At 31.0% G+C, this 13,440-nt stretch overlaps 1 protein-coding gene across 42 annotated transcripts in view; it reads left to right on the top strand.

Moving 5' to 3' along the window:
- LOC145258348 (uncharacterized) overlaps positions 1 to 13,440 on the top strand; it is a 393,885-nt gene that overhangs the window by 324,699 nt on the left and 55,746 nt on the right. The window lies entirely within an intron of this gene.

Below are 13,440 nucleotides of genomic sequence, written 5' to 3'. Positions count from 1 at the left end.
TCAAGGGTGTGAGTTCGTTCATAAAAACGTTGATTTAATTTGAATAAAATAAAATACGCATCAAGTGCGCTTGAAAGCCAAATCACAACGTAATATTAGGAAAATAAACAAATATTTTACTTGTTTGAAGTTTATGACATAAATATATTTTGAAGCAAAACTCCATCCTCAGTATGTTGGGGGTTTTTTTCCTTCTTTTTTGCTATGCTGTAAAGTTGGAGAAAGAAAAGTTACAGATTTTTCTTTTTCCGACTTTACAGCATGGCAAGAAAGAAGAAAAGAAAAAAAAATAACAACATACCGAGGATGGAGTTTGGCTCCGAAATATATTTATATGTTATAAATTTCAAACAAGTAAAATATTTGTTTATTTTCCTAATATTACGTTGTGATTTGGCTTTCAAGTGCACTTGATGCGTATTTTATTTTATTCATTTAATTTTAAAGTTCTAATTGTTTTGACGTACATATGTAACTTATAGGATTTATTAAACACATTAACAATATCTTTTGTGACCAATTCAAAAAGCGTTTCCCATATCTGTTGTGAAGATACAATTGTATTGTTACATGAAAATGTAGATTGGTTTTATATAAGTAAAAAAAAAATTTTTTTTAAACTATCACCAAAATGTAATAAATTGCTGGTGGACCTGAAGAATCTTGCTCCACCGCTCTCTATTTTTTTATTTTTGTCTTTTTTTTTTTCAATTTTTCCGCAGATTATTATCGAAGAGACCCTAGTCTATCAGATTATTAAAAAAAAAAAAAAAAAAAAGTCAATGGTACTTGTGCACTTATTGAACCGTGCTGAAATAAAGTTATTATTTAGAAAGCCATTCATAACATGGGGAGAGAAGGGTATTTTGTAACTATTTTGTACTTCCACCTAACAATTTGATTAAAAAAAGGTATTGTAAAACTTCAAGTTGACTTTAAAATACTATTTAAAAATAGCGTAGTTCAATAAGTGCATAAGCACCAAGTCAATATTTAAATATTTGTAGGGGTGCTCAGTTTCTAATGCAACGTTCTAGTAAATTGATCCCCAATTTTAGAACCATTCAATGATTTTTAGGCCAAAAAGTTTGCAAATTTAGTATTTTTAAAGAAGTTTAGTCCATTTTTTTTTTTTTTTTTTTTTTTTTAAAGGTTATTTTAAAAGGCTAAGCTACTAAAAAAAGGGGGGGGTGTAAATTTGCAAAATTTGTCCTTTTTATTTTAAAGATTATTTTTAAAAAGCAAAATTGCCCCTCAAAAAAAGACTAAACTACTTTTAAAAAAAGGGAGGGGGTAAATTGGCAATTTTTTTTTTTTTTTAAAGCAAAATTAAAAAAAAAAAGACTAAACTACTTAAAAACAAAAAGGAGGGGGTGAGGTTAATTTGCAAAATTTGACCTAAAATCGAATGGTTCTAAAATAGGTGATCAATTTACAAGAACATTACACTAGAAACTGAGCACCCCTTATGAATATTTAAATATTGACTTTTTTTTTTTTTTTTGGTAATCTAGTAGACTAGTGTCCATTCGATTATCCGCTGAATTGCTTATTGTAAAAAAGCAAAGTATTCAATTTAAAAACAAAAAAATAAATGAAAGATCTTCATTTTATTTGTTGTCAACATTTTTCATCTTGTTCAAATGTTAAATGTAGTTTTGTTCTTTTGTCTGTATATAATGTGGATGAATGATAAACAATATTTCAATAGATGAGTGGCCTTATTCTAATATATAAAGTAAAGGTAGTCGTTTTATTTATTTTTCTGTCATCAATAGCTTCAATATTTGATTCTAGTGCGTCTTTTTTTTTTTTTTTTTTTTTTTGCAACATGTTAAGAAGAAAAAAAAATGTACCGCACACATCTCCGTATACTGTTCAGATTAAATCTAAGTTTGTTTTTAAGACTCACATCTAGGTTGTCATCGTGATTGCCACTTTTAAACAACAATTCTTCTCTGAGGGGCCATTCAAAAAGTCTCTTATTTTTTTTTTCAACCCAAATGAATCAGAGGGGTTGTAAATTGCATTGTTATGATTACTGAACTTACGCATTTATGGCTTGAAAGTTTCATCTCTCTGTTGCAGATCCTTTTACTTAAGATGGTGGCCATTTGCAAATAATTCCTACCTGGACAAAGTATTTTCTGGGAAGAATTCAATCGAATTATATTTTATCTTTAATAATAGGCTGCAATGATACAAAATGAAATAAAACTGATGCCTCAGGCATGAAACTCTAAGAAATCAAATGGACGTGCATCAGAAGCAGAGATGCATCATGGAATTTCTGGCAAAAGGGCATTTGAGAATGGTGATAACTATGTAGAAAAATAAAAGGTCACTCATTTTAATGATACTACTCCTGCCTTCCTGGCTCTTACAATTTTTTGACTAAACAAAAAAAAAAAAAGTAGGATTTATTTTTGAAACCACCATTGTGATACATAAAATAAAGTCAGTTTCTTAATTGTTTCTTTGTCATCAATAACTTTCTTCCTAAAAAAAAAAAATCAATATTTGATTGTGGGACATCAGTTTTATTTTGTTTTGTATCATTGCAGCCTATTGTTAAAAATAAAATATAATTCGATTTGATTCTTCCCAGAAAATACTTTATCTAGATAGGAATTATTTGCAAATAGCCACCATCTCAAGAAAAAGGATGTAACCTTATATTCGTCCGTACAATTATTTTAGTTTATGTTATAGACAGTGTAAGTGTTAAATTCTTCGTCACCAGTCTTTTAGCTTTACAGGTCGGTAATAAACAGTGGTATGGTTAACAAAAAGTGTATTAGCAAAAGTATATTCGTCACCAGTCTTTTAGCTTTACAGGTCGGTAATAAACAGTGGTATGGTTAACAAAAAGTGTATTAGCAAAAGTATATTACAGAAGTACACCGCATTATTCTGGGGCCATAACTGCCATAAATCGCTTCACCATGTTAGATATAACTATAATCCCTAAGTAAGTTCATGATTCCAGAAATAGGTAAATCATCTTAAACCATAATACTTTGATTGGTAGAAAAGAATATTTTTGAAAATCCCGGCATAGTTTTTTTTTTTCAATTAAAAGAAAAATAGCAAAACATAGCAGATACCTATTATATATAGCTAAAACTAGGTTTTTTAGTCCATTAAAAACGGGTAAAAGTTATAGCCCTATTGACTTAGAATGAGTACTTTATGACAAATTGATGGTTGAATATGCATAAATTTGTGGTCATTTTTGCATTAAATTACTAATCCCTATTAATCCTTGTAATGCGAATTTCATTTGCGACTAACAGTAAAAAAGCGTCAAAAATCTTGTTTTCTTTTTAATTCAATCTTATACAGAAATGATCTTTGATTTTGCCTGTTACATATATGACATTGTCTGTTACATATATGACATATTAATTCTTAAGTGACCTCTTACTACCAGAATCTAATTGATTTCCGAGTTAGTGTTGCTTTTTGTATCACCTTTAAACAGGTAATCAGATTATACACACACACACACACACACACACACACACACACACACACACACACACACACACACACACACACACTTCCCTTTTATCAGCCTGTTAGATTATTATTTGTAGAAAGAAAAATAAAATGACTCAAAAGTATTTATGTAATTAAAAAAAAAAAAAAAAAACAGCAATCATCATTATTGGATGAATCATCAGATTCTGCTGTGGCATTGGTTTCCCCTCCAAATTTTTCTGGTCAGAATTCTTTCTAGAAAGATATTGGATGCTTATGGGAAGGACCACAGGAAGGTTGCCCACGTCCTAACATCCTAAATGAAAATGAGTTGTTTTTTTTTTGTTTTTTTTTTTGTGGAACGAACTGAATTCGAACTGGGGACACTCAGGTTGTCAGTTCATGTCATTAACCACTTGACTATCGTTATTTGCTACTTGTGTGATGTTTGGGCATGAAAAATTGCTCCTGATGTTTTTTTTTGTTTTTTTTAGGGAGAGGTGCTAAAACTTTTTATAAAAAAATGAACAAATCTTTTCTTTTTTTTATATATATGAAACAAATGAGTTAAACATAAATAGAAAATGTCCCCTGAAGTTAAAAGAAAAAAATATTTGTTTATTTTTTTAAAATCATATATTTTTTATAAGTGGTCTTTATTTTTTTTTTTTTTTGTATTGATTTTTAATCGTAAATGTCCCCTGAAGTTAAAAGAAAAAATGTTTATTTTTTTAAATTTTAATTTTTTTTATAAGTGGTCTTTTTTTTTTTGTATTGATTTTTAATCGTAAATGTCCCCTGAAGTTAAAAGAAAAATTTTTTTTACAAAGGTTTTTTGGGTTTGTATTACTGTACACATAGATTCGAAAAAGTTGTCAAAAAACAAATATATAACAAATAAATGTTATCAAAGGCAAGATAAGTTACTTTTCTACCTAACTGGATATATTTTTTGTGTTTTTATTCAATGTAACATGTTTATTCAGCTCGAAAAACATGCAGTGTTTACCGAGGTATAGGAAAATTCAAAATGGCGCCCGAACACGGTAAGTTTGGGAAACGGTGTTATAAATAATAAACTAAACAAAATACTGTTAGAAATTCGCTCAATATATGTTACTATGACATAAGTTGACATATATTCGGTGGTTTTTTAATAGTATTTTGTCTAGTTTATTATTTATAACACCTTTTCTCAAACTTACCGAGTTAAAGAGAGAGTCGGGCGCCATTTTGAATTTTCCAATACATCGGTAAACACTGCATGTTTTTCGAGCTGAATAAACATGTTACATTGAATAAAAACACAAAAAATATATCCAGTTAGGTAGAAAAGTACCTTATCTTGCCCTTGATAACATTTATTTGTTATATATTTGTTTTTTGACAACTTTTTCGAATCTATGTGTACAGTAATACAAACTCGTTTTTTTTTAGCAAAAAAAAACAAAAACAAAAGAACAGTGTGCCAATTTGTCTAAATTAAAATTGGTTGCTTCTTGTTTTTGACATAAGAATCCCATATTGTTCGAATGACGTGCCAAATTGTACATTTTTTCGTGCTTTAATTTATTCTCCATTATTAGAAAGCCCTTCTTTTTATCTGCCTACATTAAGTGGCTTTATACCTTATCTGGAGTGATTTCATGCATGTTCCCCCGTGAGTGCACATTGAATGAGGCATAAAAAAATGACAGTTCAGCATTTGAACCCTCCCCCCCCCCCCATTTAGCCCCAAAAGTTCCCAGGAGATGTCAAATCCTGGTGAAAATGAACAAACTGCAGTTTTAGGCCTTAACATATGTAAATTTGAGTTCTGCACCATCCAAAACTGCTAAATAGACATACACAGAAAATTTTGAACAAATATGGTAAAATAGTCCCAAAAATGGAATTTTTATTATTAAAACAGCTGCTGGGGCACACTCAAGAGTTATCGCGAAGTACAGACAAACAAAATTATATAGAAATCGGTTAGTTACAATTTTTCAGAAAGTTTTATAAAAATCCAAGGCATCAATTTTTTTTAATAAGCAAAAAAGTGTCAATTTAAGCCATTTTAATCCGAAAGGCACCCCTAGGAGGGCAACCGGAGTTTTCCCAGAAAATCCATTGTTACATTTTTTACTCATATCATGTTTAATGCTTGTGCAAACTTTTAAAATATTCCAAGGCATAATTATTGAGAAATGTGCGAACAGACGAACGGACAAAGGTGAATTTACAGGTCCACCCTCCTTTTGTCGGGAGGACCAAAAATAAATGAATACAATCCTTACAATGTCCACAAAAGATTTAATGTTTTATTTATTTTTTTTTTTTACATATAGTCACCACTTATCAAGGTCAGATAGAGTTCAAAATAGACTTCGTAGCCTCGTAGGAGATGTCCTTTTCTCTTCCTTGCAACCTCTATCTCACAGAAGAGATGTTGCAAGTTTGTCTCTGATGTATCGTTATTTTCATGGAAAGTGTTTGACTGAGCTTCAATCTATGGTCCCCCCTCGCAAAACTTTCACAAGAAACACTCGTCTAGCTGTAAACACTATCAATAATTCCCCCCACTCTTTATCTGTGCCTAAACCAAAACGTAGATTCCATGAACAAAGCTTTTTCATTAGAACTGCACGCCTGTGGAATTGTCTTCCGTTTTCCTGCTTTCCGGCTGACTACAATATGGTTGTCTTCAAGTCTAACGTAAATAAGTTCTTGATGAGCCGTTCCATATAAGTTATCAAATTTACCAAATTTTCATTATTAATTATTATTATATTGTCCAATTTCTACTGTACACTCTTTAACCCTTATCCTTGAGTGGCCTCTTGGCCTTGATAATGTGTTGATACCTATGAAAAAAAAAAAAAGAAAAAAGAAAAAGTCCAATGTGAACAAGTTCTAATTGAATCGTCCCCCTAAGTAATCCAAGTTACAAAATTCCCACTGTTTACTATGCTAAAATCACAATGACTAATGTATACCTATTAACCCTTATCCTCGAGTGGCCTCTGGGCCTTGATAAGTGGTGACATCCATGTAAAAAAAAAAAAAAAAAAAAGGGTTACTCAAGGATAAGAGTTAATGTGTATCGTGATGATCAGTGATGTTGGAAATTGGATACGTTAATTTATCTCCGAGTGGGTCTTAAGCACATATTTACATTAGACTTAAAAACAACCATGTTATAATCACCTGGGAAGCAGCTCTACTGTATTGTGTTCCACAGATGAGCAGTTCTGGAGAGAAAAAAATTCTGCTTATGAAATTTTCACTTAGTTTTAGGCATAGATAGAGAATAAGGGAAATCGTTGATAGTTGTTATAGCTAGTCGAGTAAGACTTACAGGAGGAACCTATGGTTCCTCCTGTCGAGCACCTGCCATGAAAATAGCAGTGAAGCAGAGATAGGCTCGCAACATCTCTTCTATGAGAAAGAAATAGCAGAGAGAAGAAAGTGGTATTGTCCACCAGAGGAATGGTATATCAGCCTCTTTTGAGTTTGACCAAACCTAACCCTAACACCTGTATCCATTTTGAAGCCTGTTTATCCAAATAGTCTGTTTTCAACAATTTGCCTTTTAATACAAAAGCTGAGTGTATAATCCTAATCGCTTGGCTAAAAAGGAGGTTCCTTGTGACCTTTCTGTCCAAGTTTGACCTTTCTTTACCACTGACTGTCAAAGGTGATCAGCTATATGCTTGCCCTCTGACCTTCTCCATCATGCTGATGACACGTGTCCCACTGATAAATTAATCAAAAAAAATTGTTTACGTCTGTAATTGTTTTTGTTAAGATAAAGTTTCAAATCTACTACCCTGCTAATAAATTTTAATAAATAAAAACAATTTTTTACCTTGTTTGTTTTAAGGTAATGTTTTAAGCTCTATTTATAAGAAAGTCCGAATAGCTCGGTTGGTAGAACATTAAACTGAAGATCTCAAAGTTCGAATTTCCGATGATGGCATCCTCTATATTAGTTGAGAATTGATTAGTTACTATTAATACGGTATTTTTCTTTTCTAAAAGTTGAAATATTATATTGGTTTATTGAAATATATGCTCATATTACACAAGTTTATTAAAATATATGCACAGATTACATGGGTTTATTAAAATATATGCACAGATTACATGGGTTTATTAAAAGATCTGCGCATATTACATGTGTTTATTAAAACATCTGCGCATATTACATGGGTTTATTAAAACATCTGTACATATTACATGTGTTTATTAAAACATCTGTACATATTACATGTGTTTATTAAAACATCTGCGCATATTACATGTGTTTATTAAAAGATCTGCGCATATTACATGTGTTTATTAAAAGATCTGCGCATATTACATGTGTTTATTAAAAGATCTGCGCATATTACATGTGTTTATTAAAAGATCTGCGCATATTACATGTGTTTATTAAAACATCTGCGCATATTACATAAGTATATTAAGATATACGCACATATTACTTGGGTTTTCAAGATAACCCAAAGATTAAGAAAAAGAACTACTCTAAACCTAAGGATTTAGAGACTTTAAAAGAAACGGAATTGGTAATTGTATTGGAATCAGGAAGTTAGAATGGAATCGGTAATTTTATCAGAATCGCCTATCACTAGTTTACTATGTAAGCATTAAAAATCTTTATCTAATTATCGCATTGTTAGTCGAGATGATTATATATCTTTAAAAAAAAAAATGAAATGCATTTGTTTCTAATTTTTGAGCTGAATATTCCATTAAGAAACTGAAAACGAAACCATTTTTATTTATTAATTTTTTTTTCACAGTTTGTGTCGATCAGCTTTCTTTCTCGTCTGACTTTAGATGATATCTAATATTGTCTGGCATAAATCTTTGCCTGCAGCTTCTACTTCCACGATTCGAGAAGTTTCAGACACATTTTATTGACTTCTTGCTGTAGTTTTTAACTCAATTTCTAATTCTTTATATTATTTTGATTTTTTAGATTACTGTTCTCACATTTACGGTTATTTTCACATCGCTTCAGCATCCAACCGTCAGGTGTATCTTGTTGAACTCTGAAATCTTTCTGCTGAAATTTGGAATTTGCATAGACTTTCAAATAGAATATTTAATCCGGGGGAGGGGGGACTAGCATGGTCTCTTTTCAGCTAATCATGACTGAGTAAATATGTTAAGTAATTCGAAGTTGTATTTTGAACCTTCAACCTCCGGAAGAATCTCATTCACAACTGAATTTTTTTACCAAGTATTTTATCCAACAATGCCACGGGTCTGCAGTTTGAAATTCTCTGCAGATTCCCAAGTTTGACAGAAAGATTCCTAAGTATGACAAAATACACCTGACGAAGGTCGGATGTTACATTGACGAAAACGTGAAAATGAGAATAGTAGTCCGACAAAGTACGAATAATCAATCCTCATCTCAAAAATTCTGAAATGCAATTCTTAATTTTATTCGTTAACTTTTGTTCAAATCGAAATTCAATTTAACTTGAAATCTAGGCAGGAGCTGCTAGAAAGACCTTATCCTGCCTTGATAGAGTTCAAAATAGACTTCGTAATCTAGTGGAGGATGCCCTTTTCTTTTCCTTACAACCTCTTTACTACAGAAGAGACGTTGCAATCTTGTCTCTGTTTTAGCGTTATTTTCATAGCAAGTGCTCGTCTGAGCTCCAATTTATGGTTCCTCCTCACCAAACTTTCACAACAAAACTCATCTAGCTGAAAAGGCTATCAATAATTTCCTCCACTGTTTATCCGTACCTAAACGTAGATTCCATGAACAAAGCTTTTTTCTTAGAACTGCACACCTGTGGAACTCTGTCCGGTTTCCCTGCTTTCCAGCTGATTACAATATGGTCATCTTCAAGTCCAATGTAAACAAATTCTTGATGCACCGATCCCTTAAGTAATCCAATTTACCAAATTTCCACTGCTAACGATTACGATATTGTCCCATTGACTACTTGTACATTCATTAACCCTTATCCTCGAGTGGCCTCCGGGCCTTGATATATGGTGACTCCTATGTAAAAAAAAAAAAAAATCAAAATAATATTAATAACAATTTGTTTTTTAAAAATGATACAAACTTTGAACAATAAATTACTATTAATTTGTGCAATAGTTTAAAAAAAAACGAAGCAATTATATGTTGTAATTTTTAGTGTTGGTGAAAAGTTTTACATGCTACTGGGCTGTTAGACAGTTTTCAATGGGTAGAAATATTTAAGCGATGGGACTCCCACCTGACTAATTGTCTATTGTTGCGAGATTGTGTGTGTGTGTGTGTGTGTGTGTCAAAGTGCATTATTGTATGTGTGTGTTTTTATCTTCTACTTCGGCATTGGTATTTGTAGTCATACCAAGAGCAATCGCTTGACCCTCTAGTTTTAATTTTAGCCATTAAAACAGTTTGTGTGACTCACAAGAGAGGGTCTTGACCCAAAAGGGGATGGAGTAGAAGAAAAAAAAAAAAAAAAAAAAAGGACAACTATTTGAGACAATAATTGCAATCATAATGGACGTTCGGTGACATGATTTCATAACAAAAATCTCCGTTTTTAAAACAGTAAGTTATGAATTTATTTTTCATCGTTTTCTAAAGTCTACAATTGTTTGACTGTGTCATTCTTGCGGCATAAAAGTCTGTGTTGTGCGTATCGACAACGTTTCCCTTGTGTCATGGAAGAATGCTAACAAAACATTTGCAATACATTTAGTTTAGGTTTCATATTTTTATTCCCATAATTTCAAGTTTTATTTATATTTTTGTTCCAATTCTCTTTAAATTCAAAAGAATTTTACTTTTTTTATTCTTGCCTGTATATATTTCTATGTAAAGAATACACATTATTTAATGACCAAAAAAAAAAAAAAAGGTGTGTGTTCTTTTAGTCCTGCATTGAATACTCTTTAAATTGTTTAAACAAAACTTACTGCATATATTATCTAATTATTGGAATTCTTTTTGAGATGAGCAATTTGTATATATATATTTTTTTTAATTTGCAGACTATCATCCTCATCTTTTCTAGTTGTTGTTACAGTTAAAACTTCAACATTCCTATCCCGTCGCGGTTAATAACCTGACGAAGACCCAAGGAATAGTTGGCCGAAATGTCGTTAAAACAACAATTAAAAAAGATGAGGATAATAGTCCACAAATAAATTTAAAAACAAACTTACTGCATATCTATTATGTGACTTATGCTGAGTTAATCGAAGTTTGTTTCCCTAAAGTTTTTTTTTTCCCCCCCAAACATATTTTAATACAAAATACATGCTGAAATATTCCTTGATTTTAGGATTGAATTATGTTTTAAAACTTAACCCTATCTTCTAATGGAATTTTCCACTTCTCTATTTTAGCCTTATGTGGAAAATACCGTTTTTAATACAATTTTTACACTCCTGCATTCAATATATGAATAGACATCTAAACCTCATTCAGGATCCAATAAAAATATATATAATGTTGACCATTTTAACATGCTGAAAGAAATAAAAAGTAAGATGGACAACATCTTGGAATTTAGAATATAGACTTTTTTGTCTTTTATATGAAACTAGCGGGGGTACCCGGCGTTGCCCGGGTGTGTGTGTGTGTGTGTGTGTGTGTGTGTGTGTGTAGATCAAAAAAGAAAAAAAAGTTTTGGTAGGAAGGTAGGCTTGAAAACAGATATTAAAAAAACTGACAAAAACAAAAAAAAAAAAGCAGCAAAAATAGTTTTTTGTAGGTGTGTGTTGGGGGGGGGGGTAGTAGATCCAAACCTTATGTTAAACTTCTTTTAAAAAATCGGAAAAATAGAAAAAAACAGCGAACATGATGTAAAAAGAAGAAAAAGTAAAATAAAAAAAAGTTTTGGTAGGTAGGTAGGATTGAACCTGGAACGTTGAGGTGAAAAACTTGATAAGTTACCGCTTGCCCACGAAAGGAAAGTCACTGAAACAAATTTCAATTTAACGTTTTAAACGCACAAGTAGTAGGTGTGCGGCGAATTTAATTAGGTCAAAGGAAATGAAATTCCACGCTTAATTTTAACTGCAGGATAGTTCTTTTGGGTTTGTTTTTACCCAACTTTATCTGGTTTTGTTTCTCCAACATTTTGGGGAAAACCAGCTCCCCCTTTATTAGGGGAGTGTCCAAATGAAAGCAGTCGTCTGATATGACAGTTTTCACCGACATTGACCAAACGTCCATTTCTGGAGGCTCCCGGCCCTGTAGGCTGAGCACTGCACCTTAGTTGCACATCAGTTTTGCTTTTATACGAAAAAGCCGAATCAACACGAGAAGGGCTGAAATAGCAAGAATTATGTAAAAGTCGCTATAAATAAATCTAGACGCGATGCGCGTTCGCAAATCCTAGATATTATCTAGGGGATATATAAACAGTTCTAAGACATAGTATCCCCCCTTCCCCGAGAATCCCGGCAAAAAAAGCTTTTTTTGGACATACAAAAATGTGCGTGCCACATTTGCCTTTTATATATATAGACAAGCGGAGGTACAACAAAAATAAAATGGAAAATAGAGAATAAGCAAACGAAATAACCCTGTTTTAATGTTAAAACTTTTTTGAAATATCGGAAAAACAAGAAACAAAAAAAAACGTGAATGTGATGGAAAATAGAGAATAAGCAAACGAAATAACCTTGTTTTAATGTTAAAACTTCTTTTTAAAAAATCGGAAAAACAAGAAACAAAAAAAACGTGAATGTGATGGAAAATAGAGAATAAGCAAACGAAATAACCCTGTTTTAATGTTAAAACTTTTTTTAAAAAATCGGAAAAACAAGAAACAAAAAAAACGTGAATGTGATGGAAAATAGAGAATAAGCAAACGAAATAACCCTGTTTTAATGTTAAAACTTTTTTTAAAAAATCGGAAAAACAAGAAACAAAAAAAAAAAACGTGAATGTGATGGAAAATAGAGAATAAGCAAACGAAATAACCCTGTTTTAATGTTAAAACTTTTTTAAAAAATCGGAAAAACAAGAAACAAAAAAAAAACGTGAATGTGATGGAAAATAGAGAATAAGCAAATGAAATAACCCTGTTTTAATGTTAAAACTTTTTTAAAAAATCGGAAAAACAAGAAACAAAAAAAACGTGAATGTGATGGAAAATAGAGAATAAGCAAACGAAATAATCCTATTTTAATGTTAAAACTTTTTTTAAAAAATCGGAAAAACAAGAAACAAAAAAAACGTGAATGTGATGGAAAATAGAGAATAAGCAAATGAAATAACCCTGTTTTAATGTTAAAACTTTTTTTAAAAAATCGGAAAAACAAGAAACAAAAAAAACGTGAATGTGATGGAAAATAGAGAATAAGCAAATGAAATAACCCTGTTTTAATGTTAAAACTTTTTTTAAAAAATCGGAAAAACAAGAAACAAAAAAAAGGTGAATGTGATGGAAAATAGAGAATAAGCAAACGAAATAACCCTGTTTTAATGTTAAAACTTTTTTTAAAAAATCGGAAAAACAAGAAACAAAAAAAAAAACGTGAATGTGATGGAAAATAGAGAATAAGCAAACGAAATAACCCTGTTTTAATGTTAAAACTTTTTTTAAAAAATCGGAAAAACAAGAAACAAAAAAAAAACGTGAATGTGATGGAAAATAGAGAATAAGCAAACGAAATAACCCTGTTTTAATGTTAAAACTTTTTAAAAAAATCGGAAAAACAAGAAACAAAAAAAAGGTGAATGTGATGGAAAATAGAGAATAAGCAAACGAAATAATCCTATTTTAATGTTAAAACTTTTTAAAAAAATCTGAAAAACAAGAAACAAAAAAAAGCGTGAATGTGATGGAAAATAGAGAATAAGCAAACGAAATAACCCTGTTTTAATGTTAAAACTTTTTTGAAAAATCGGAAAAACAAGAAACAAAAAAAAAAAACGTGAATGTGATGGAAAATAGAGAATAAGCTAACAAAAAAAATGGCATTAATAACCTT

The sequence above is a fragment of the Euprymna scolopes genome, chromosome 33, assembly GCF_053919585.1.
Source record: "Euprymna scolopes isolate OS-2025 chromosome 33, ASM5391958v1, whole genome shotgun sequence".
Classification (NCBI taxonomy): domain Eukaryota; kingdom Metazoa; phylum Mollusca; class Cephalopoda; order Sepiida; family Sepiolidae; genus Euprymna; species Euprymna scolopes.
The sequence above is the reverse complement of the archived record's forward strand: the minus strand, read 5'-3'. Positions and strand labels throughout refer to the sequence as shown.